The sequence below is a fragment of the Ovis aries genome, chromosome 19 (assembly GCF_016772045.2).
Source record: "Ovis aries strain OAR_USU_Benz2616 breed Rambouillet chromosome 19, ARS-UI_Ramb_v3.0, whole genome shotgun sequence".
Taxonomy (NCBI): Eukaryota; Metazoa; Chordata; class Mammalia; order Artiodactyla; family Bovidae; genus Ovis; species Ovis aries.
The window spans coordinates 45,534,011-45,556,099 of NC_056072.1; the positions used below are offsets into that span (position 1 = coordinate 45,534,011).

At 43.2% G+C, this 22,089-nt stretch overlaps 1 protein-coding gene across 9 annotated transcripts in view; it reads left to right on the forward strand.

Moving 5' to 3' along the window:
- The window catches only part of ERC2 (ELKS/RAB6-interacting/CAST family member 2), a 1,001,656-nt gene that overhangs the window by 889,838 nt on the left and 89,729 nt on the right, over positions 1 to 22,089 (forward strand). The window contains exon 20 of one of the 9 annotated variants that reach the window (XM_060402367.1): positions 6,972 to 7,177. The exons of 7 other annotated variants lie outside the window; for them this stretch is intronic. The gene's annotated coding sequence lies outside the window, so the exon portion shown is untranslated. Of the gene's footprint in view, positions 1 to 6,971; positions 7,178 to 22,089 lie in introns of those variants that run through there. One more of the 9 variants, XM_060402369.1, reaches the window with a different exon arrangement.

The following is a 22,089-nucleotide window of genomic DNA, read 5'->3' on the forward strand; positions in this document are numbered from 1 at the left end:
TAGACTTCAGGATGGCTCTTGTCACCTTACCCAGGCTCTTCCAGCCTCCTTGGGCCCTCAAAAGATCCATAATCATTGTTACCGAAACAATGATCCTCCCTTCCATTCAGAAATTCTATGCAAAATATTGTGAATATGTATCCATGCATTTTTCTATGAAGAAGGTCCAGAACTTTTATCAGAGTCTCTCCAAGGGGTTTATGACCTCAAAAAGGTTAAGAATGATTTTCTTATAATTTGTGCCTATAAAAATAAAAATTCTAATTCTGAGTGGCAAGATTAACAATTACATCAGATTTTTTAACCTTTCCGTGCACACGTAGCATGCGACTCATGGAGTGTCAGGCTTGCTTATAAAAGAGCAGTTGAGTCCTAAGTTTTTTAGGCTGTTTCTGTAGTTTTAGTTTTCAGCCTGAGTCCTAGATGGAACTAGATTCTAACCATCTTTGAACCTGGATGGTTCAAATTTAATGCATGTTTTGTTTTGTTTTATTTTGTTTTCTTTCATTGCTCTAGAAAAGTACATGTATTTCTAGACATGGACTTGGATTTATTTGCTCAATTCTGCTTTGATCTTGGATTAGGGTTGTCATATTTTACAAATAAAAATATAGTATACCTAGTTATCTCTGAATTTAAGATAAACAATAAACAATATTTTCAGCAGAGATCTGGAGAAGGGGAAGAAAAATGGATCAGCTGTGCATTATGCAAAAAGCCTTCTTTCAACTGTAGAACTTTTGTTGTAGAAATTAAAGCACATTTGTTATAAACAAGCAGAGAATCTTTTTGAGGTGGTGGAAATGTTCTAAAACTGGTTTGTATCGATGTCTGCACCATAAATAAATGTGCTCAAAATCATTGAACTTTACGCTGAAGATGAATGAATTTGATGGCATGTATTTATTGGTTGAAAAAGAATTATGGGATAGCTTTGTAAAACCTGTTGCTTAAGTTTTTTATTCTGAATTTCTTACCTATTTGAGAAGACAAATCCACTGTTCAGAATGAAGCATGAAAATGCTTACATCAACTTTTGTGTAAAATTTCTACATCTACCAAAGCGTAACTCCTGATGCCAATTCCTCCCTTAACCTGGATTCCACACACTGTGGAAGTGAGGCTTCTTCTCCCTGGCAAAAGCAAAGAGTTGCTGCTCTTAGAAGTTTTGTTCAGTTGTTGATTGTGAGGGTGACCTATGACACCTGACACCCTAGTAAGGCTGCCTGTCCCATACTTCACGCTGAGAAAAGCCTGGGGAGGGCAGTATTGGCTCCGGGTGTATGTAGAGCCTTGGGTTTTGTTCTTTTAGGAAACAGTGGCGCATATCTGCTCAAGCAGACTCATGTTCTCACCTCGAGTAACATCTTTGGTACAAACAAAATGTTCACATGCCAGGGTGTGGACTCAGTCAGGAGGCACCTCTGTCAAAACACAGAGCATTCATTGTGTGATTATAATGCCAGTTGGAACCGGGCAATGGGCTACTCTTCTCTTTTATCTCTGTTGATATAGAGATACATGGGTAGGTCAGGATGAATGATTGCTGTGCAGCGGGGTGGGGTAGGGATGCTTGTCCACAGGAAGAGTGTGCCCTGAGACATTCATTCTTTTTTTTTTAATTGATCTAGAGGTGCTTTACAATTTGTGTTAGTTTCTGTTGTACAATGAAATGAATCAGCTGTGTGTATATGTATCAAAAGTTAAAGACCTGCTCCTCTAGAGTTAACTACTAAATTCTACAAAGGACAATTCTTTGTAAGGTTCATTAAAGTCCCAGTGGACCTCTGCTAGACCCTCCAGACAAGTACTTCTAGTTTTCCATTACTGTCTATTCTGTTACGTCTACCAAAACAAACAACAGTAAACCTAATAGAACAATGAGAGGAGGGCCACGGCCCCTCAGAGATGCCTATATTCTTACTCTTTCTCCATTCGAGATGCGAGCACACCCTAGCAGTCAGATCTCACTGGTTGCAGAAGAGAAGTGCAGACAGTGGAGAGTGAGGGGCAAGAAGAAGGAGCAGCTGGATCATGGTGATGGCTGGAGAGGAAGGTTTCCTGGTGACTGGGGCAGCAGAGAGTCCCAGCTCTGGGCATCTGACATCTCCTAATGCACCTCTCCGTGGGCTGAGGCATTACACCCTCTAGTGAAAGAAAGTACTAGACTCCAAACATTTTCACCCAAGGAAGCCCCAGCAAAGGCTAGATTTTAACACATCAACCTGGTTCTTCTGGCAGACTTGATCAAAAGTCAGTACTTTGAGAAGGGGCTTCCCAGGTGGCTCAGTGGTAAAGAATCTGCCTGCCAATGCAGGAGGCACAAATTCAATCCTTGGGTTGGGAAGATCCCCTGGAGGAAGAAATGGCAACTCACTCCAGTATTCTTGCCTGGAGAATTCCGTGGACAGAGGGGCCTGGAGGGCTATGATCCATGGGATTGCAAAGAGTCAGACACAGCTCGTGGCTGAGCACAGATACATGCATGCAGTACTTTGAGGTGTCCAGAACTGTGTGCCTTAAAGCCTCATTGAAATCTCCACCACTGTGGAATTCCTGGGCTGGTCTGAGCCAGCTGCCAGTGTGAGGATATATAGTCTGCCCTCCATATCCGCAACTGCAAATCAAATATATTTGGGGGAAAAAAGTCCAGAATTTTTCAAAAAATAAACCTTGAATCTACCATGCTCCAGCAACTATTCAGAGAGCAATTTACATGGTATTAGGTATAGAGATGATTTAGAGTATACTGGAGGATGTGCACAGGTTACATGCAAATTCTGTGCCATTTTTGTTAAGGGATTTGGGCTTCCATGGATTCTAATAACTGCTAGGGGCCCTGAAATCAGTTCCCCAGAATACTGAGGAAGTGTGACTAATGAACTCATTGAGAAGGTGAACCAAACCTTTTTTTCAAGGCTTCGCAATGCGTATGTTAGTACAGTGGGTTCTATCTTCTCATTCAAGCAATCCTGAAGGAAGGACATCTGCCAGCCCACTGTTAGTTACTGCTGGCATGTGGAAGAAAGTAAATGCCTTTCCTTTAAAAAAGATTCTATAAATCCATCAGTCTTGCCTATTTTAAGTTTCTTTGCCTACATATGTCAAAATAAGTGAGAGTATAATTTTTGGCCTTTTCTCTGTAGGGTGAGTTTTCAACTTTTGCTGGAGGGCTCATTTCTGTTCCACCTCTATTCCACCTTTTTGGCTGAACCTGGATTCAGGAAACCCACAACAAACTTAAGTTTCATTTTCTTTCCTGTGGAAACGAGAAGCCAGAGACCCACTTTGGAACTCTCTGTATAGATACTTGTTCTTCACTTTTAGTTTTCTCCTCCACATCTGTTTCCTCTCTCTGGTCTTCAGGTAAAATTATTTCTATTAGATATATTTCTTCCCCACTTTGGTCCTTAATGGGTCAACTAGCGTTATGTGGCTTCCTGACCCTGATAGAAGGCAATATTGAGATCCTAGGTCTTTTTGTTTAACCAGGTTCTAAGGAGCCTGATGGTTCCTTCACTCCTCACACTTTAAGAAAGCATCATAATACTCAAAGATGCTGCAAGAAAAATCCAATAAATACTTCAGCTCATCTGTTAAAGCAGTGATTCTCAATCAGAACCAATGTTAGTCCCAACCCCTGGAGACATTTCTGGGTGTCCAGTATGGAGAGGGAATGCAGCTGACATGTAGTAGGTGGAGGCCAGAGGACTCCGCCACACCTCCTGGAGTGCACAGTAGTTCCAACAACAAAGAATCATTTGGCCCCAATCTTGAAGAGTGCCAATGCTGAAAATCCTGTGTTAGAAGAATTGTTGCTGTTTTTTCTTTTCCCCTCAAGGCCTAAGGTAAAAGAATAAAAAAGAAAGAATATGATCCATTCTGGTGAGTGTGTGTGTCTTCAGTTCTTACATCCCACATGGATCCAGGAATGGGAGAGTACAAGGGTACCACTGAGCAGGGCAAAGTGTAAGGTCAAGGCAGGCCTTCCCGGCTCCAACAGCTGTCTCAACTCCAAGGGGAGACAACTTTGACCAAAGCAGAGGACCAAAAACTTATAAGGATGTTTAGTTTGTGATAAAATCGTTTTGTAGATTAAAGCGCTTCCTTCTGCCCGTAAAATGGTATGCTTTTTAAATAACTCAAAAATAGAAGGCATTTAACTGTATTGTGAGCAGGAGGCAGGGCTGCTGTTCAGACCCATGGTCAGTTACTTCCAGCCTTATAATCAAGCCTGTCCAAGCTGTAGGTGATAGCGCTCTTCATATGTTCTCCAGTGCACTCTTGAATTATGCCATGTTCTAAACACCCTTACTGTCAACACAGAGGGATTCAGGGAGTTTCCTGGAACCAGTTTCTCTCTCTGCATCTCTTGGCTCCATTATTATCTCTCACTCCTTTGGTGGTAGCAAGATGGCTGCCTAAGTGCCAGATTGTACTTCCTCTCACATGAAAGCCCAGTTAGGAAGAGTGAGTCTCTTTCCCGAGGTTCTCTGGGTGTCTCATTGGCTTTGGTTGGGTCGTGTGCTCAATCTTGAACCAGTGCTGTGGTTAGGGGAATACTAGGAGCTGATTGGCCGAAGCCTAGGATACTGAACACCCCCTGAGCTGGAATGGAGCCTCGTGTTATGCTCCTGAGTTAAAAGTGGGGCAAATGTGTTACCTCAAAGGGAAATAGGGCTAAGATGACCAAACGAGGAGGAATGGATGCGCAGGAGGTTACACACACACACCTCCACACGTGTGCTACTTGCCATTAAAAGGCGTTGGAGTCTGTGGTGGAAGACTTGGGTTCTTGCTCTGACTTGGCCATTAACTAGCTTCATAATTTCGAGATAACATCATAAATCTTCCAGCCTCCTTTTTCTCCTCTGAAACATGGAAGTAATAATACTATTAGGGTGGTTATGAAAAATTAAGCAAGTATCTTGGGATATTGGAAGAGTTGTGCAAACAAGTGGTAGTGGCATTGTTAGATGCATTTAGTTAATGAATCTAGTTCAGCCTCTAGAATCTAGAAGAACCTAGAGCAGCTACAATCCATCCAGCTGTCCGTGCAGGCCTTTGGAAGCCAGTGTCTAAATTTACCCCAATCCTCATTGTTGCAGGTCAGTTTGAAATCTTCTGAGGTCAATGGTTGAGGTAATTAACTTGCTGTGAATCTTGAAAAATTCTCTCTGTTAAATGACATAATTGGTTTTAATTATATAATCATAGTACTTAAAGTGTAGGGGTGAAAGGTTACTATTATATTTAGAAGTGAGATCCCCAAATGAAGCAGGGGCGTGTAAGCCAGTGTTTCTTCAGATTTCTCTCTTTATTTTTTTCACAGGGAAGTCAGAGTAGGCTGGCCTTGGCCCTGGCCATTTTGGATGATTATCTTGAATGAGGTAGCGCTTGGGCTGCTCATGCATCATAGGAACCTTTGTAAAGGGACGGAAAGGGCTTCCGTAAAGACCTCATTGTGATCTGAAGTTAATGAGCAGTGGGAGCTCAACTGTCAGCAATTGAATCTGATTGGGCAGGGTAATTATATGATTGCCTCTGGTGTTTGCACATGCACAGGGGTATTTTTATTGGACAAAACCTAATTGCTTACTTACTTAATGCAGGGAAAACCTAAACAAATTTGTGTTGTCATAGGTTAAAAAGACATCCTTTCTTTGTCTCTAAAATAGCTGCCTGCCCTGCTTTTCAGAAGTGAGGGGTTTTGTTTCATTCTGTCTTCAATCAAGGATATTGTCTGTAGGCCTTGAATTACATGATAGTATGAGCATGTAAAGGAAAGCTGCTCTGGGCTGTGCATTTTGGTGAAATGACCACGTGCTTATAGCCATGTCTTAAACCATCCTATACAATGGTCTCTTTCATAATGCAAAGGCAGCTAGAACTTTATACAATACTCAAGCTACTCAGACTTTCACAGTTTCGTGTTTTTTTTAATCTGTTTGTTTCGTTTTCTTGCATGGAGGCCTTTGCAAGGCTGGCTTCCTAAACTATCTGGTTTTCCTTCACTGCATAAGGCAAGTGGGAGATATTGTATCTGGGGTTGCCTTTTAGACATCAGAAACACTGAGGATAAGAACAGCAAAGTAAAGAGCTCCCTCTGTGATTTTCTGGGGACTTGAAGGAATAGGAAGGGCGGGGTGAGAGAGCCAAAGGGAAGAAGTCGTGGGGCTCCCACTTTGAGGATGACAAGATGCAGTCCAGTGTCTTCTGGTTTTGACTGTCCTGAGTGAGCTTGGCATCTCAGTTGACCTCTAATGCTGATGTGCAGCGAACAGATTGCTACAATGCAGTTCAATGCCACATTATTGCTTCACTTTTTCCCAGTCTTCTTGTAAAGCACACTGTTGTCTGTGTTCTTTCCTTTCCTAAGATTCTACTGGAAGAGTTTGAAACACAGTTGGCTGTGGGGATTGGAAGAGCCCCTCGTGATAAGAACTGCAGACCCCAGATGTGGTGCCCTTGTTGGGTGTAAGATTATGAACGGGAGGATGGCTGTGAACAGAGGGCATTAAGCCCCTCAGACCATCTGAGCTCTCTTATCTCAGAAACTGACACATGCTCACATATCCCAGTCTTGTCTGGGTAGCACCATGGTCCTCTAGGGTCAGCGTGAAATGTCACTTCTGGGAAGCCGTCCCTGATCGCCCTCCTCCAGTCTGACTGGCTGCCTTTGCTCTGTGCTCCATGATACCCTCTAGGTTCTTTGACCCATTGTCCTTTAAATACTTGTCTCACTGTACACAATAGCCCATACACCCCATGAGGGCAGGTCTTGTGTTTGTATTTGTCAGGACTGTCTCCCCAGAGCCCAGCGCAGGTCTTGATGGGTGTGTCTGGAATGACTGAATGAGGAAAGGAATGGTTGTTGGGTGCCCGAGGGAGTTGTGGTGTGTGCTGCTCAGGCTTCCGTACCCTTGCTGTTAATACCACTTTCTTGTTGCTTATAATTTTCATTGCCCCAGATGATCCAGCTCTGTCGGAGGCACGGAGGCACAGTCAAATCTCATGCTGTACATTGATCACCTGTCCAACCTTTGCCTAGAGTGGGAGCCCCCAGTTCCTTCAAGAGATCCAACTTTACCTGTCTGTAAAGAAGAAGAGGAGGAGGGAGACAGCAGGGAGGAGCCGGTGGCAGTTTAACACCAGAGCAGGTCCAATGTTTACTTTTACCCTTTTGGAGGTGGGTAACTGCAAATCCCGTGGGGAGCTGGGTTTCAGGGCTCTGCATATTGTTTGGTGGGGTGGTACTCACATGTACTTCATGTTTTGCTGGAGTGTAGAGGTTGTTCTTTTTCTGTTTAAATTATAGCTAGACTGTTCTGTGAATCCCTAGAAGCATAGAACAAGCATCCGAGTTCATCATCCACGTGATGTAAATTTTAATTGTCCATTGGCCTCCAGTTGTTTGTATTTTGCTGTGTGGATAGATTACGGTTCATTCATTGGTTCTTATTCCATGACTATCATTTGTTTTTATCATTTGCCTATGATTTTCAACAGGCTTTCTTGACTTGAAGCTCAAGCTTTTGATGTTTTGAATTTGTCCCTTCTTGGTTGGTCTCTTAGGCCATGAGATCCTGGATAACTACTGAATCAATGAAATTTCATTTAGGACCATCCCTCTGTGTTTAAGTCTAGCCCTCTACAATCCTGGGGTATCTCTAACCAGCGTTTTCCCTAAGCAGAACGTGAATCTGTGACCTTGCAGGCCTTGGGCAAAAGAGATTCCTCTTGAACCCCACAACCCCCCAGCCATCCTTGAGTTTGGACTGCCTGTTGTTGGTTGGGCTGTGATAACAATTCCTGGGTGAATGGATAGATGCACGTGGAAACTGCAGCCTCACATGTGGAGGGGCAGCGTAAGCTCTCAGAGACCCTGGGTGCTTCTTACATAGCAGTCTGTGCCAGCTCTCCTTTGTCTGAAGTATATTCTCTCTCTGCTGCTTCTTTTTTTAAAACTGTACTGGAATACAGTTGATTTACAAAGTTGTGTTAGTTTCAGGTATACAGCAAAGTGAATCATTTCACCATATAGGTCATTACGGAGTGCTGAGTAGCGTTCCCTGTGCTATGCAGTAGGTCCTTATTAGTTATCTGTTTTACGTATAGTCGTGTGTGTATGTCAATCCGAGTCTCCCAATTTATCCCTCCCCCCACCTTACCACCCTGGTGACCAGAAATTTGTTTCCTACATCTGTAGTCCTATTTTTGTTTTATAAATAAGTTCATTTGTACCATATTTTTAGTTTCCACACATAAGTGATATCGTATGATATTTATATTTGACTTACTTCACTCAGTATGACAATCTCTGGGTCTATCCATGTTGCTGCAAATGACACTATTTTGTTCTTTCCTATGTCTGAGTGATATATATATATATATATATATACACCACATCTTCTTTATTCATTCCTCTGTTGATGGACATTTATGTTGCTTCCATGTCTTGGTAAATAGCGCTGCAGTGAACACTGGGTGTAGGTATCTTCAATTTGTGTTTTTCTTTTGATATATGGATTGCTTGATGATATGGTAGTTCTATATTTAGATTTTTTAAGGAATCTATGTACTGTTCTCTATCATAGCTGCACCAATTTACATTCCCACCAACAGTGCAGGAGGGTTCCCTTTTCTCCATACCCTCTCCAGCATTTGTTGTTTGTAGATTTTTTGATGATGGTCATTCTGACTGGTGTGAGGTGATACCTAATTATAGTTTTGATTTGTATTTCTCTAACAATTACCGAGGGCTTCCCAGGTTGTTCAGTGGTAAAGAATCTGCCTGTCAATTCACGAGATGCAAGTTTGATCCCTGGGTTAGGAAGATGCCCTGGAGAAGGAAATCCCATGAACAGAGGAGCCTGGTGGGTTACAGTCCATAGGGTTGCAAAAGAATCTGCCATGACTTAGTAACTAAACAACAACAACAACAATTAGTGATGTTGAGCATCTTTTCACATGCTGTTTTGGCCATCTGTATGTCTTCTTTGAAGAAATGCATATTTAGATTGTCCCCCCCATTTTTTAATTGGGTTGTTTGCTTATTTGATATTGAGCTGCATAAGTCGTTTGTGTATTTTGGAAAGTAATCCCTTGTAGGTTGCATCGTTTGCAAATATTTGCTCTCTCTGCTCCTTCTAAGTCTTTATTTACGTTCTTCAGTTGCATATCTGCTTTGGCATAATAAGCACTTAAATTGGAAACTTTGGGAGTTCCTTCAAGAGAGTTTAAACAACCTCTTCTTATAGTATGTGTGTTCACCAGTGCTATGTGCTTTGAACTAAACAGGAATGGGCCCTGGTGAGCTTTATTCCTGAATCCAAGGAAAGTTTAGTTTAATTTTCAGTTTTGGAATAGCACCAACAGATGCCTCACCACCTCATATCCTTTCTGGATTGAGGCAGGTAATTACTGCCTACACAAATAAATCACATACTTTTGGGGAAAAAAAAAAACACCCCTTTGAATGACATTTGATTTATAATTAAACTTGGCGATGCAATCTCTGAAGTGTCTCATCTTGTCTAATCACAATGATCTATTTCCTTTTGGAGTACTTCTGCATGTAGGAGTTAGCCCTCTTGTTGTCATCACATACTACGGGGAAGGGAACAATTTAAGACAGGAAAGAGGAAAATTAGAATAAATAATTGCCATTTTCAGTCAAATTCAAACCATGGATTGTTTTTATTCATATTCTTTAAAAAACATCTTTGTGGCCCTTTGTTGATTGATGCACTCAGAAAACAGATTCAGGAAACAGATTTAACTACCAGCCAAGTGCCCTGCAGGGACCAGTAACCTCCTTCCCAGCATGGCCTGGGAACTTGTTAGAAATCCAGAGTTTCGGACCCCACCCAGACCTGCTGACCTGTAGCAACTCTGCAGGTGGGGTCCAGCACACTGGGTCTGAATGAGCTTCTTGGCGATTGTGCTACACAGAAAAGTTTTAAAGTATGGCTTAAAGTCCTGTGAGTGCACGAGGTGAGGGCATTCACAGGGTTTTACCTCTAGCACTTGTCAGCCAGGAGCTTGAAATCCAGTCACGGACACGAAGCATTAACTTCATCAGACAGTTAGGGAGCATGATCTGTATAAAATGTAAAGTACATCATACGCTCACTTCCTAAGTCCCTCCAGGCAGTTCCCTTTGTCCTCCAAATAAATATAATGCTTCGCTCAGGCCTACAGGGCCTGGCACGCTCCCTTTCCTGCCTCCCTGCCCAGCTCATCTGGTGCTCTTCCCCCGCCTTCCTCAGTGCTCTGCCACACCACGCTGACCTTCCTACTGGTCCTCAAACATGCCCACTGAGTGTGATGTCCACAGAGAAATAGAGGAAGGGGAAGAAAGAGACGGAAGTGCCGAGGTTAAAGAATAGGCTTGGTCACAAGTATTTTTCAATTTGGAACAATATTTCTAAACCTTTATCCCCAATGGTTAATATATTAATATGTTGATTCTTAAATCTATTGATTCAATAATATGTGAATGTGATCATATTAGTGACCCCATCTTACAGTGGAGCAAAGTCTGAAAGGACTCTGAATCATCATGGAAACACTGTGATTTAGTTTGAGTTTTCATGTCACACGTTTGTGACAGCTTCTTGTTCTGGGAGTTGGCGGGGCAGACACAGTGCTCCGCTGCGCATCACACACGGGAACTGAGCGAACATGGCTGGAGATCCCAGATGCTGAGCGTGAAGCCATCTGTGTGGGCCCGGGACACGGTGGAGCCGAGGCACGCACCTCGCTGTCTTTGCTTGGTTTCAGGAAAGATAATGACTATGTTTGTTAGGTTTTGTCTTAGTAAAAAATTATCTGGGAATGCCAATTATGGTGTTTGGGATAGTAAATGCATCATGCGATTAGGGAACAAACTAACTGTTTGGAGGATTTTTACTGTAAGAGGAAAAATACTGTCTCAGGATCCTCTCCCTAATGAGAAAGGGTAAACACATATCTTAAATATGATATGTCAGGGGAAAAAAAAAACTCAAGCTTAAATATGAGGCAAAGGGATTCTTAAAGATTTTAGGACTGGCAGTGGTTTTTTGGTTTGGTTTTTTGTCTCAATTTTGTTTTCACTCTCCACAGCTTTTTCATGGTAATAGACTTTCTCATTTTGTGAGTGTAGCACCTCTGGTTTCAGACGTTATTTACTCCCAGGGAAGTGTCTCGTTTGAGATCCTCAGTGGAGGAGCGAAAGGTGGGCTAGGAAAGTGAAAGGTGCGCTGGAGGAGCTATCAAAGAGCGTGGTTGGTGGAGGTGTGCTCGGTCCTGGCGGCCTCTCAGCTTCACTTTGCCGTGTAATGTTTAAAGGTCTCCAGGGAACTGAGGCAAGTCTCTCCTCACCATGGGAGCAAGCTCCCTGACTGGCCACGAAACCCTTCCTGTCAGAAGGCAAAGCTACTCTGCTCCATGAGGTTGGGAGTGCACAGTGAATGTCTTGCCTCGGCCATCAGGGAGCCCACAGTCCAGAGGCCGGGAGACTTCAGCAAATATTGATGTGAAAAAAGGTGCATTTTTACACTTTGGAAGGCAGTCTGAAGGATGAGAGAGCTATAGGAGCAAAGAACAGAAAAGCAGGCTCCCAATTATCTTTGGACACAGAGTTGAAGTGGGGATTGAAGGATGGCCAGTTTGGGTTGGTTTTTTTTTTTTTTTGGGAGGGGGGTGGGTTGTTCGTTGAGGATGGTGGTTTGGTGAGGGGTGAGGAGGAGTGTCTCTGGAGAGCTGGCATCACCTCCCACATTGGCTGGAACTCTGCCTATAGAGTCAACCATAGCAGAGAATGTTCTGAGCAGCCACATGGGTGATAACACCCTAAGACTGACTGCAGAGTGAACCCCAGGGGAGGGCCTGTCCCTCAGGAGAGACCCAGATTTCCTAGTATCTGCTAAAGGCCCCAGGATCACTGTGCCCCAGCCTAAGGCCAGCACCTTGGTATTTGTTTCTCTTCCTTTAGTTGCTTCCTCCAACTCTTTGACTGCCTTTCTCTGAATTCCTTCATCTTTGAGAGCAAAGCTGCTTGTGGGGGTCCCTGACCATACCCTCGAAGATTCTTACTTTTAGGAAGGCATTTTAAGCATCTTCAGAGAATCTTACTGGATGTGGCCAGCAACTCCTAGGAGTAAGGAACTGTCTTCACCCATTGCTTTCTTGACCGGAGTCTTTATTACACGTCCCATCTGTTTGAGCCAGGACACACCTGGGGGGCAGGTTCTCTGTCTGGTTTTGTCTAGTGCCTGACAGGCTAACTTTGCACAGATCTTGCACTCAGAAACATTTGACAAATGAAAGAAGAGATTGTGCAAACCCAAATGCCCTTGCAGTGCTGAAGCTTGGCTTCAGGAGTGTGGAGTAAAATTTCTCTGTGGATGGACTCATTTATTTATCCATCCACTCTTCCGAAAGCAGTTGTTGAGTTCCTGTTTAACTGTGTTGCTGATAAACAATGCCTGGCACGTGGTGTGTTTATAATTGATACTGGTTATTATAGAGGAAATGCAAAACTAACTCTGGCTCCTGATTGCCTTTGCACTCTTACCTCACTGAGTCCTACGGAAGCCTGAGCTGCTTATCCTTCTCCTGTCATTTAGGGGTGACAGTCTAGGGTCCCCAGCTCTCAGGGCATCAGCTTCTCTTCAGAGAGGAGAGCTCAGCCGTAGAAGGGAGCTCATGGTCTGACGTTTCAGGGTGTGGAAGGACTGCTCCCTGGTTTGTCTGCACAAAACCTGGGTGAATACAAAATGATGGCATGGTCACACATCAGGGAAGTCTGTGTGGCTATTTAAAAAAGCAGTGAATTAGTAAGGATAGTCATTTGGAGTTGTGAGGTTTCACTTAAAACCGTTACTGAATTCCCAGCAGCTTTCCATTGTCAGGTGCTTTTCTGAATCAAAAGATGAGAAATAAAATTACTTAGGAGGAGGGGTAAGCAAACTGTTTTTATCTTTAGAAGGAGTCTCTGTGAAAAGTGTGCTGCTCCTGACTTGCATGATAACTCTGAAGTTTGGTTGTGCCCTTCTTCAAGCAGCTCCTGACCCAAGGGAAAATTCTGAATGCCTGATGGCTCTCACCAGCGGCTGCACTGTGGGGATGGATCTGGCAAGCAGATGTTTATGGTGGAAACTTTCCATTCTAGAACAGTTCCTTCTGAAGCAGGAGGTGGGTTAGGTCAGAGAAGAATGTGCCAGACAATGTGCCCCTTTGTTAATCAATGCTGTCATCTTGGCTGCCCCTTGAACAGCCTCATCTTCCTGAAATCTTCAGTAAGAAGGCCATTCAACAAATACAGCTGGCATTGGCAAGGATTTTTCTAGCCCAGCTCTAACAACAGGGAATGGATTTAATCAAATTCAAGGAAAACTTAAGACTCATTCTATAACAGTATTACCCCTCTGGAAGAGCTCTGGAAGGCAGATTATCAAACTCCAGTTTCTTGAGCAAAATTTGAGAACAACTGATGCCAAAGTAATCAAATTGACTGTGCCAGGATCTGATTCTTAGGGACATTTACGAGGTTCACTGGGACATGTACTGTATTCAGTCCTTTGATGGATTAATCTAATGAGTCTTCATAGCAACCTATGAAGTAACCACTAATATTATGACCATTTCATAGACAGGGAAACTGAGGCTGAGACCTACTAGGTAACTTGTCCAAGGTCATCTAGTAGTGACCCCTTCTACTTTCACCACTGAACTGATACTATGGCCACATTGCTGATTTTAAGTCACAAACTATTATTTCACCCCTTCCTTATTTCTTTATTTGGAAAATGCAATTCTTACATAGATATACATACAGTTATCATAAGAAATGATCCTTTGAGTCAACTTTAATAGATTTGACAAAGGGTGGTATCTATATAATAGTAACAAAACACTGAGTTTGGTGTTTCCAAGTTGTCTCCTCTGTCCTCATTTGCATAGGATGTGATTCAGAGGTTGCACGGAGGGGGTCAGAATGATGCTCACAGTGAGGAATCAGGTGCTTTCCTTACCACAATGTGTTTTTGAGCAGGTCATGTGGCTCCTCTAGGTTTCAGACTTTTCTGGTACGTGAGGTAATTGTAGTTAATTCAACAACATTTCTTTGACATCTGTCACACATACGAATAAGATGACAGGCTCACTCTCTCTTACTACAACTGTCACACAAATAGCCTGCTGTAATAGGATCTGTTCTAGGGGACAGCTCTGTACCTCTCTGAGGGGCTGGAGCACTTCAGGCTGCCAAGTCAGGCTGACGTCAGCAAATGTTCATTGAGTGCCTGCCATGGAAAGGTTCCATTCTAGGAGCAACAATTCCGTTGTACTTGGGGTTGCAGGCTGTGGAGAGAGATAGTAGAACAATACACAAACAGATAAGGTGACTTCAGAAACCAATTAAATGCATGAAGAAAATACAGTAGAGCAATGTATAATAATAGTGACTGAGCTTGGAAGTGCTCAGTAGAGTACTACCTAAAGTGATCAGAAAGCATCTCTGAGGAGAAGACACAAAGAAAAGGCTTGGAAAATGAGAACTGCTTTCTAGGCAAAGAATTGGGTGGAATAGCCTTGACGTATACAGTTCTACAATTTCATTATTCTTTTTTTTCTAATATTTATTTATTTATTTTTGGTCGTGCTGGGTCTTTGTTGGGGTGCTCAGGCTTCTCATTGCAGTGGTTTCTCTTGTTGCAGAACACAGGCTGTAGGCGTGTCGGCTTCAGTACTTGCAGAGGGGTGGCTCAGTAACTGTGGCTCACGGGCTCCAGAGCACTGCTCCGTGGTTGCAACATGCCGGCTTCGTTGCTTCTCACCATGTGGGAACTTCCCGGACCAGGGGTCGAACCCATGACCCCTGCATTGGCAGGCGGATTCTCAACCACCAGACCACCAGGGAAGCCCAATTTCATTATCCTTTCAACAGAGAAGTTGAGATGTCAGCCATGTGATATCACTTCTTGGGATTTGTTGATTTCTTTTTTTAAAGGTCAAGCACATGTTTAATTTTTTGTAAACATTCCATGTGTACTTGAAGAGCATGTGTATTCTCTCTTTAAGGGACTATTCTTTGTTTTTTTAGATGTAGCTTATAAATTATATAACTAAAGCTTTCTATAGCTCTATTAATGTTTTAGCTGTTCACAGCTGCTGAGAGGCGAACATTCACATACTTGTGGTGATTGTGATTTGCTCATTTCTCTTAGTAATTCTATCCATTTTTGTTTTATTTATGTCCAGCTCCTGGTGGGCTATTCTTGTTATTAATTATTTTCTCCCTTGCCAAGAAGGAGACATGGGTTTGATCCCTGGGTTGGGAAGATTCCCTGGAGAAGGAAATGGCAATCCACTCCTGTATTCTTGCCTGGGAAATCCCACGGACTGAGGAGCCTGGCGGGCTGCAGTCCATGGGGTTGCAAAGAAATAGATGCAGCTTAGCAAGTGAGCATGAGCATTATCCCTACTAGTACTTTTACCTATAAATATTATTTTCTCTGATAATATTGCTGTAACAACATCCTTCTGGTTAATGTACGGGTTTGTTTCTTCCATTATTTCATTTTTAGCCTTTGGGTGTTACTGGTTTATTTTTTATAAGCAACATAAAACTAGATTTTTTTTTAATTGTTTCTCTCTTTTGATGGTTGAATTTAAGCTATTTATTATAAGTAATCTATTTGCACTTAACTTTGTCTTCTTATTTTGCATGGTCCGTGGGTACTTTTTTCTTCCTTTTCTTTAGTACTTTGTTTGAATTGACTGTGCTTCCTTTATTTCTTTTTTATTTTCCCCTCTACTGATATGGAAGTTACGTACTCTATTTCTCTTCTCATAGTGGTTTGGATAGTATCTAAAGCAGAATTTGGCAAACACTCAGAGGACTTTAATGCATTGCCTTCAGTAGGTTTAACAGCTTTCTCTAGTATCCTGACTCCCAAGTGGTTGGATATTTAAAGGGATGAGGTGTAAATATAAGTACACAGCATTGTCGCTGTGATAGTTATATCTTGGAGTACAGACTTCCAACTTGCCTTTGTCAAGACCTGTGCCCTGTTGCCTGAGGGGTCTGGTAATTGACAAACTATAAAATGATCATGGGTTATGGGTAACGTAGCAGCTTCTAAGCAGGGAGTCACTTGGTTTCTTCTGTTGCCCTTCTCCTTGTCTGCATTTGAGCTCTTGTAAGTGATGATAAACATTAAATAGCTCCTGTAAAGCTGTTGAATTGTCAGTTTTTAAAATGCATAAAACACTGACATTTTCATTAGATCCTGGCCCTGAGGAATGTCCGGCTTTCATCATAATGGATTTGTTTACTTCTGCAGAGAGTCTTAATGTGCTGCCTATGGGAGAGATCTTACTGTCACCTGCTCTTAAATGGGAAAGACTTTGTTCAGCCAAAGATTTTTGGAAAAGGATTTGCAAGAGGGCTTTTTCACCTCCTCCTGTCTTCCTTGCTTCCATTTCCCAAAAGGGTAAGGGGTGGGAATAAAGTCTTTGAAGAATTTTAGTATCGGACAGGAAAATTTTCAACATAAAATAACCCCGTGAAGTCCATTAGGAGACAAAATGTTGGAATGATACTATTAAACCACTATTTAGTTTCAGTGTATCCTGTTAAAGATAAGCAAGTCATATCTATGTCTTTTTGACCTCAATCTTTTGGTCTACATTTAAACAGATATCTTGATTTTGGATTCATAAACTCTTTTGTGTATCTTCTTAGAGAAAACATTTTAAACTGCTGGGTCCTTCTAAGCAAATAAGGAGAGAGGACTTTTATCTTCTGATTGTTACATTAGATTTTTAGCAGAAGATGCCAAACTCCTCGTGAACAAATGTAGAGTCATCCCAGTTTAACAAGCTGGGAAACGTGTGTGCTGAAAGACAGTCTTGTGTTAATATGACCAGGACTAGGAATGTTAGCTTTTCTGGAATCAACATGATTGCAGTTTATGGAGAGATGTCTTGCTTATTTTACATAGAACTTTCTCTTCTGCATTAGCTTGTTGAGTGTGTGACATTGGCAAGTTTGTGCCTTCGCATTTCAAGAGCGGCACCCTGCCATAGGGAAGGAAAATCTCTCAGGCACACCGGCACTTGATTTCTGCTTCCAGGACATACTCACTGTGTCATCATAGGTGAATTCATGAACCTTTCTGAGTTTGATTTTATTATCTATAACATTGAAATAATAAACTGACTTTTTAGAGCAGATATGATCAATAAGGGCTTCCCTGGTGGCTCAGAGGTTAAAGCGTCTGCCTCTAATACGGGAGACCTGGGTTCGATCCCTGGGTCGGGAAGGTCCCCTGGAGAAGGAAATGGCAACCCACTCCAGTATTCTTGTCTAGAGAATCCCATGGACGGAGGAATCTGGTGGGCTACAGTCCATGGGGTCGCAAAGAGTCGGACACAACTGAGCGACTTAACTATGATCAGTAAGTGTGATAGTATAGAGGAAATGCTCAGTGCAAAGCCTGGTACGTACTAGGGGATTATCTAATGAAACTTGGTGATGGTGATGCTAATGACAGTGGTTGTGGTGGAGACGATGGTAATACATGTGATGGTGGTGGTGGTGAGGATACTGCTGTTCGTGGTAATAATGGTGATGAAGCTGATATTGGTGGTAGTGATAACCAGACGTTAGGAGTTCTTTAAAGTCTGAGAAAGGATATCATATAATCAAAAATCATGAGAAAAGATAAAATCTACCTGACCTGGAGTCCTCCAGTTTCTAACTGGACACTGCAAGTCACTAGGAGGGCATTTCTTAATATAATTCTATTACAGATATCAAGCCTAGTTCATTGGTGTCATTGTGTTTTTCAGTCCTGGATTTGTCCTAGAAAAAAGCTAGAAGTGGTACTCTGAGTCATTTTGATTTTGTCAGTATCCATTTCCTTCCTGAAACGTGCTCATTTCTCAGCGTCTGGGACTCGGAGCATTTTGGAGTTTTTCTGTCTCCTTGCGCGCTTCCCATCATCTCTCTGCCGCCTGTCCTTTCTGTGGTCATTTGGGCCCATGAGTGTGGAACTCAGGGAAGACAATGCAAGAGGAAAAAAGGGCTGTCAGCAAGGCTGGGAACGAATCTGAGTGTAGTATCACAGAAGCGGAAAAGAGGGGCGATGCCTCCAGGTAGATGAGGAAAGATAGTGTTTCTTATTATAAGGTAAATGATGTGGATAAGGAAGGCTGAGCCAGACCATTATTGCTGGCACTGAAAGTTCAGTGTCAGCATCTGACACAAAATCACTGGGATGGTGAAAGAAAAAGAACTGAGGAATGCCGAGACGAGGAAATGGAGGCCACAGACGTTGGAGAGGGAGAGGAGGGTGGAGGGTGGAAAGACGTTTTTCAGATAGGAGAGAATCAGACCAGTTTGTAGACCAAGAGGAGGGAGCCAGAGGAAGCTGAGTAGGAAGATACAAAAGCAGGAGGCTTCAGATATTTGGTCCTGGAGGAGATAGAGATAGAAGGATGAGTTCACCTGTCACATAGCCACTGAGCAGAGAATATCACCGGGCAAAGGAAAGGCTAATCTGTGAAGCTCATGCTGAATCACCTTGACTTTCTCCTAATAGAAAGTGAGATCTCTGATGAGAGCGAGAGAAATTTGTAGTCATGAGAAAGTCTGACAAGAACCACTGTCTGAAGTGGGAGAGGAAGTTAGTCAGTGATCGAAAGACTTACCAAGGAGCATTAGGCTCCTTGAGGGGTAGGCGGCGTGTGTTTCTGGATCTTCTCATACTACGCTCATCCTTGTTTCTCTCCCTGGGATATGCTGTGCACCATAATCGCCCTGCAGTCCTATGGATGGCCCTCCCACTCCCCCACAGTGGGCTTCCTTTCCATCTCCCCACACCCAGCCTTGCTGTTAGACGGCTGTTATATAGAAATGAACCAGTGGACTGCTTTGCACCAGGGTGAGGAACAAGGTGTGATGTCTTGTCATATCCAGGCATTAGTGTGGCAGGTAGTCGCATGGAAGGCACACAGGATTAGGGGTCAAGGGCGTGGAGTGTGGTCCCAGGTCTAGTTGATTAGCCTGTTGTTATGTCCTCCTGTAGCACAGGGTGTCATGCCCTTCTTACTTGCCATTCCAATACCAGCATGTTACCAAGTACCTAGCATACAGCAGGTGCTCATAGGATATATTGGACTAGGTTAATGCAAGAAGATGAGAGATCTTCAAACACCTCTTCCTTTGCAAATGTGAGGCACTGCTATTCTGATGTGCGTTTTAACAAGCACAATATCAACCCAAAGAATGACTCTCTAATAGTAGAATCTCAGTTACCACTGGTGAGCAGGTGAAAGGAAATACTGGCATCAGAACTGGGTGGGAGCTTTCCAGATTTGCTCACATTTAACTATGTAGATGTCTGCATCTATGGGTTTGGCTTATTGATAAATTAGCTCCTATCTTTTCAGTGATCTGACCAAAGGTAGTTTGCCTTTTTCATTCTTGCTAGTAAGCATACATAATGTATGCTGCTGCTGCTGCTGCTGCTCAATCTCTTCAGTCTTATCCGACTCTGTGTGATCCCATAGACAGCAGCCCACTGGGGTCCTCCGTCCCTGGGATTCTCCAGCCAAGAATACTGGGGTGGGTTGCCATTTCTGGCTTCCCTGGTGGTTCAGAGGTTAAAGCGTTTGCCTCTAATGCGGGAAACCCAGGTTCGATCCCTGGGTTGGGAAGACTCCCCTGGAGAAGGAAATAGTAACCCATTCCAGTATTCTTGCCTGGAGAATCCCATGGACGGAGAAACCTGGTAGGCTGCAGTTCACGGGGTCACAAAGAGTCGGGCACGACTGAGTGACTTCACTTTCACTTTACTTTTTCTCCATATAATGTGTGTGTGTGTGTGTATATATGTGTGTGCGTGTGTGTTCAGTCGTGTCTGACTCTTTGCGACCCCGTGAAGGACTGCCCATCAGGCTCTTCTGTCCATGGAGCTCTCCGAACAAGAATTCTGGGGTGGGTTGCCATTTCCATATGCACTTTGTCATTATAGGCAAGAAGCAGAGGTCCCAGAAAGGCAAAGAAAGATGGAAATGGGTTCCAAATAAAGAAGCAGATCCCCCTTCTCACTCTTTCTGTCCTTCCCCCCCGCCCTCCTAAAATAGATCTTTCTCTACCTTTTCCCATGACTCCACCAGCATGGAGAAATGGATTGTCAGCCAAATCCCAAAAGAATAAAAGAAAAATATCTCTTCAGAAGGAGAGGGCAGAGGGGAGAGATAGGAGCATCAATAAAGGCTGAAAGGATTGGCCTTCAGAGTGTGGAATCCAAGAGGGTGTTTATTTTCAAAACAAAAGCTTACAGATCAGGTGTTTTTTAACAGATGAGGAAAATGGATTGAGCAAAAGCTTGTGCCTGGGCTTAGAGACATGCCCACAGTGGCCCAAGCCACTGAGTCAGCAGGAACAGCTTTTGTTCTCCTGGCTCTGGTGGCAGCCTTTGAGTAAGCAGGGCTCATCAGCAGGCTACCCATAAGCTCCAGGAAGCCTGTGCCTGGCCTAGCCACCCTTCCCATTTTGCTGGGTCACTTAGAATCTTGACTTCCTGCCTTGCCCACATGTTGAGACAGCCCAAGGAAGCCTCACCAGCCATTCCTTGGCAGTCAGCCTGGCATGATTGGAGAGCTGTCCCTCACAAAATTCGCTTTTGGCTGGCTTTTTTTTGGTGGGGGGGGGGCACTGCTCTTTTTCACAAAGATTTCTTCCAAGAAAGCCTTGAGACAGGGAAGTCAAATTTTCTTTAGAAGCTATGTGTCAGGGCATTAAACAGACATAACTGGATTGAAAATCTGCCTCACCCCTTTATATGCTGTGTGACCGTATGCAACCAGGTTACTTGTCTGAGCCACAGTCTCCTTAATAAATGGGGTACATCATCCAACCTACCTCACAGGGCATGACGAGGATAACAGAGATGAGGTACTTGACAGAGGGTCTGGCAAAAAGAAGGAAGGCAGTGAACCTGGCGGGGGAGCCCTTCAGGACCCACTCGAAACTTGCACTTGTTTATCCTTGTTGTGGATGTTTGGTTTGGGCCTCAGTCAGCTGCTCCTTCCATCAGAACCACACATGCTTATGTTTTGAGTTCTCGTTCTCTTTGTAAATAGCTCCTGGCCTGCATGAGTAACAGCATGTTCCAGGCCCCTGTCTGCATCTGGAAAACAAAGGGTGCCAGCTGGGTTTTGATTCCTGTGAACCTGCTCAGAGATTCAGATCTGAGAACTCTCCACTGGGCTTTCTGCACAGAGACCTCCCCTCCTTGTTACAGTGCTGGGTCTCCTGGAGATGGGGCTGTGAGGTCATACACTGCACAGTGTGACCCTAGGTGAGAGAAGGGAGGGAAACAGAACTGAAGAGAGTCTTCTCAGTATCTCCTACCTGCTCAGTCAAGCAGAGCATGTGCTTTTAAAATTTTGTTTGAAAAAAAGAAAAAGCTAAAATCGCAAATGAGAATCGGCTACAATTCTACCCCTTAAAACTACAGAGATAAAATAGGAAGTCAGTGTCTTGCACCCCCTTCTTCTGGCTACCTCAGTTGACAGTTTGATGTTTGTCCTTCCCATTTTTCCTCCTGAGTTTTTACCACATATCCCTATTTACATGTGTGCATACATATATATGTAATTTCTACAGAATTGTGGCCTGCAGTTTGCATTTCTGGATTATTGTGGTTCACTTGGTACCATGTCAAGTTCATTCCTTCTGATCTGTGTATATAGATTTACCTCCTAAGTCTAATGCAGCATATTGTTCCAGACCACAGAAAACATGCTTATTCAGTTATACCCTTTTGATGGGTAATAGATTGTTTCCAGTTTTTTGCTTTGTTTTGTTTCTTTGACGGCACCAGGAAGGCTGCACCAAACACACCTTTCTGTTTGGCTCTATATTCTGGTGCTTTTATTTCTGTGGACTCAATTCCTGAAAGTATGACTTCTCAGTCAGAGGATGTGCTCCCTTTATGTTTTTTCATTTTTATTTTATTTTTACTTGTGGGATTACTACTTTACAATATTGTGATCTCTCTTTACATTTTAATAAAGATTTTCAGA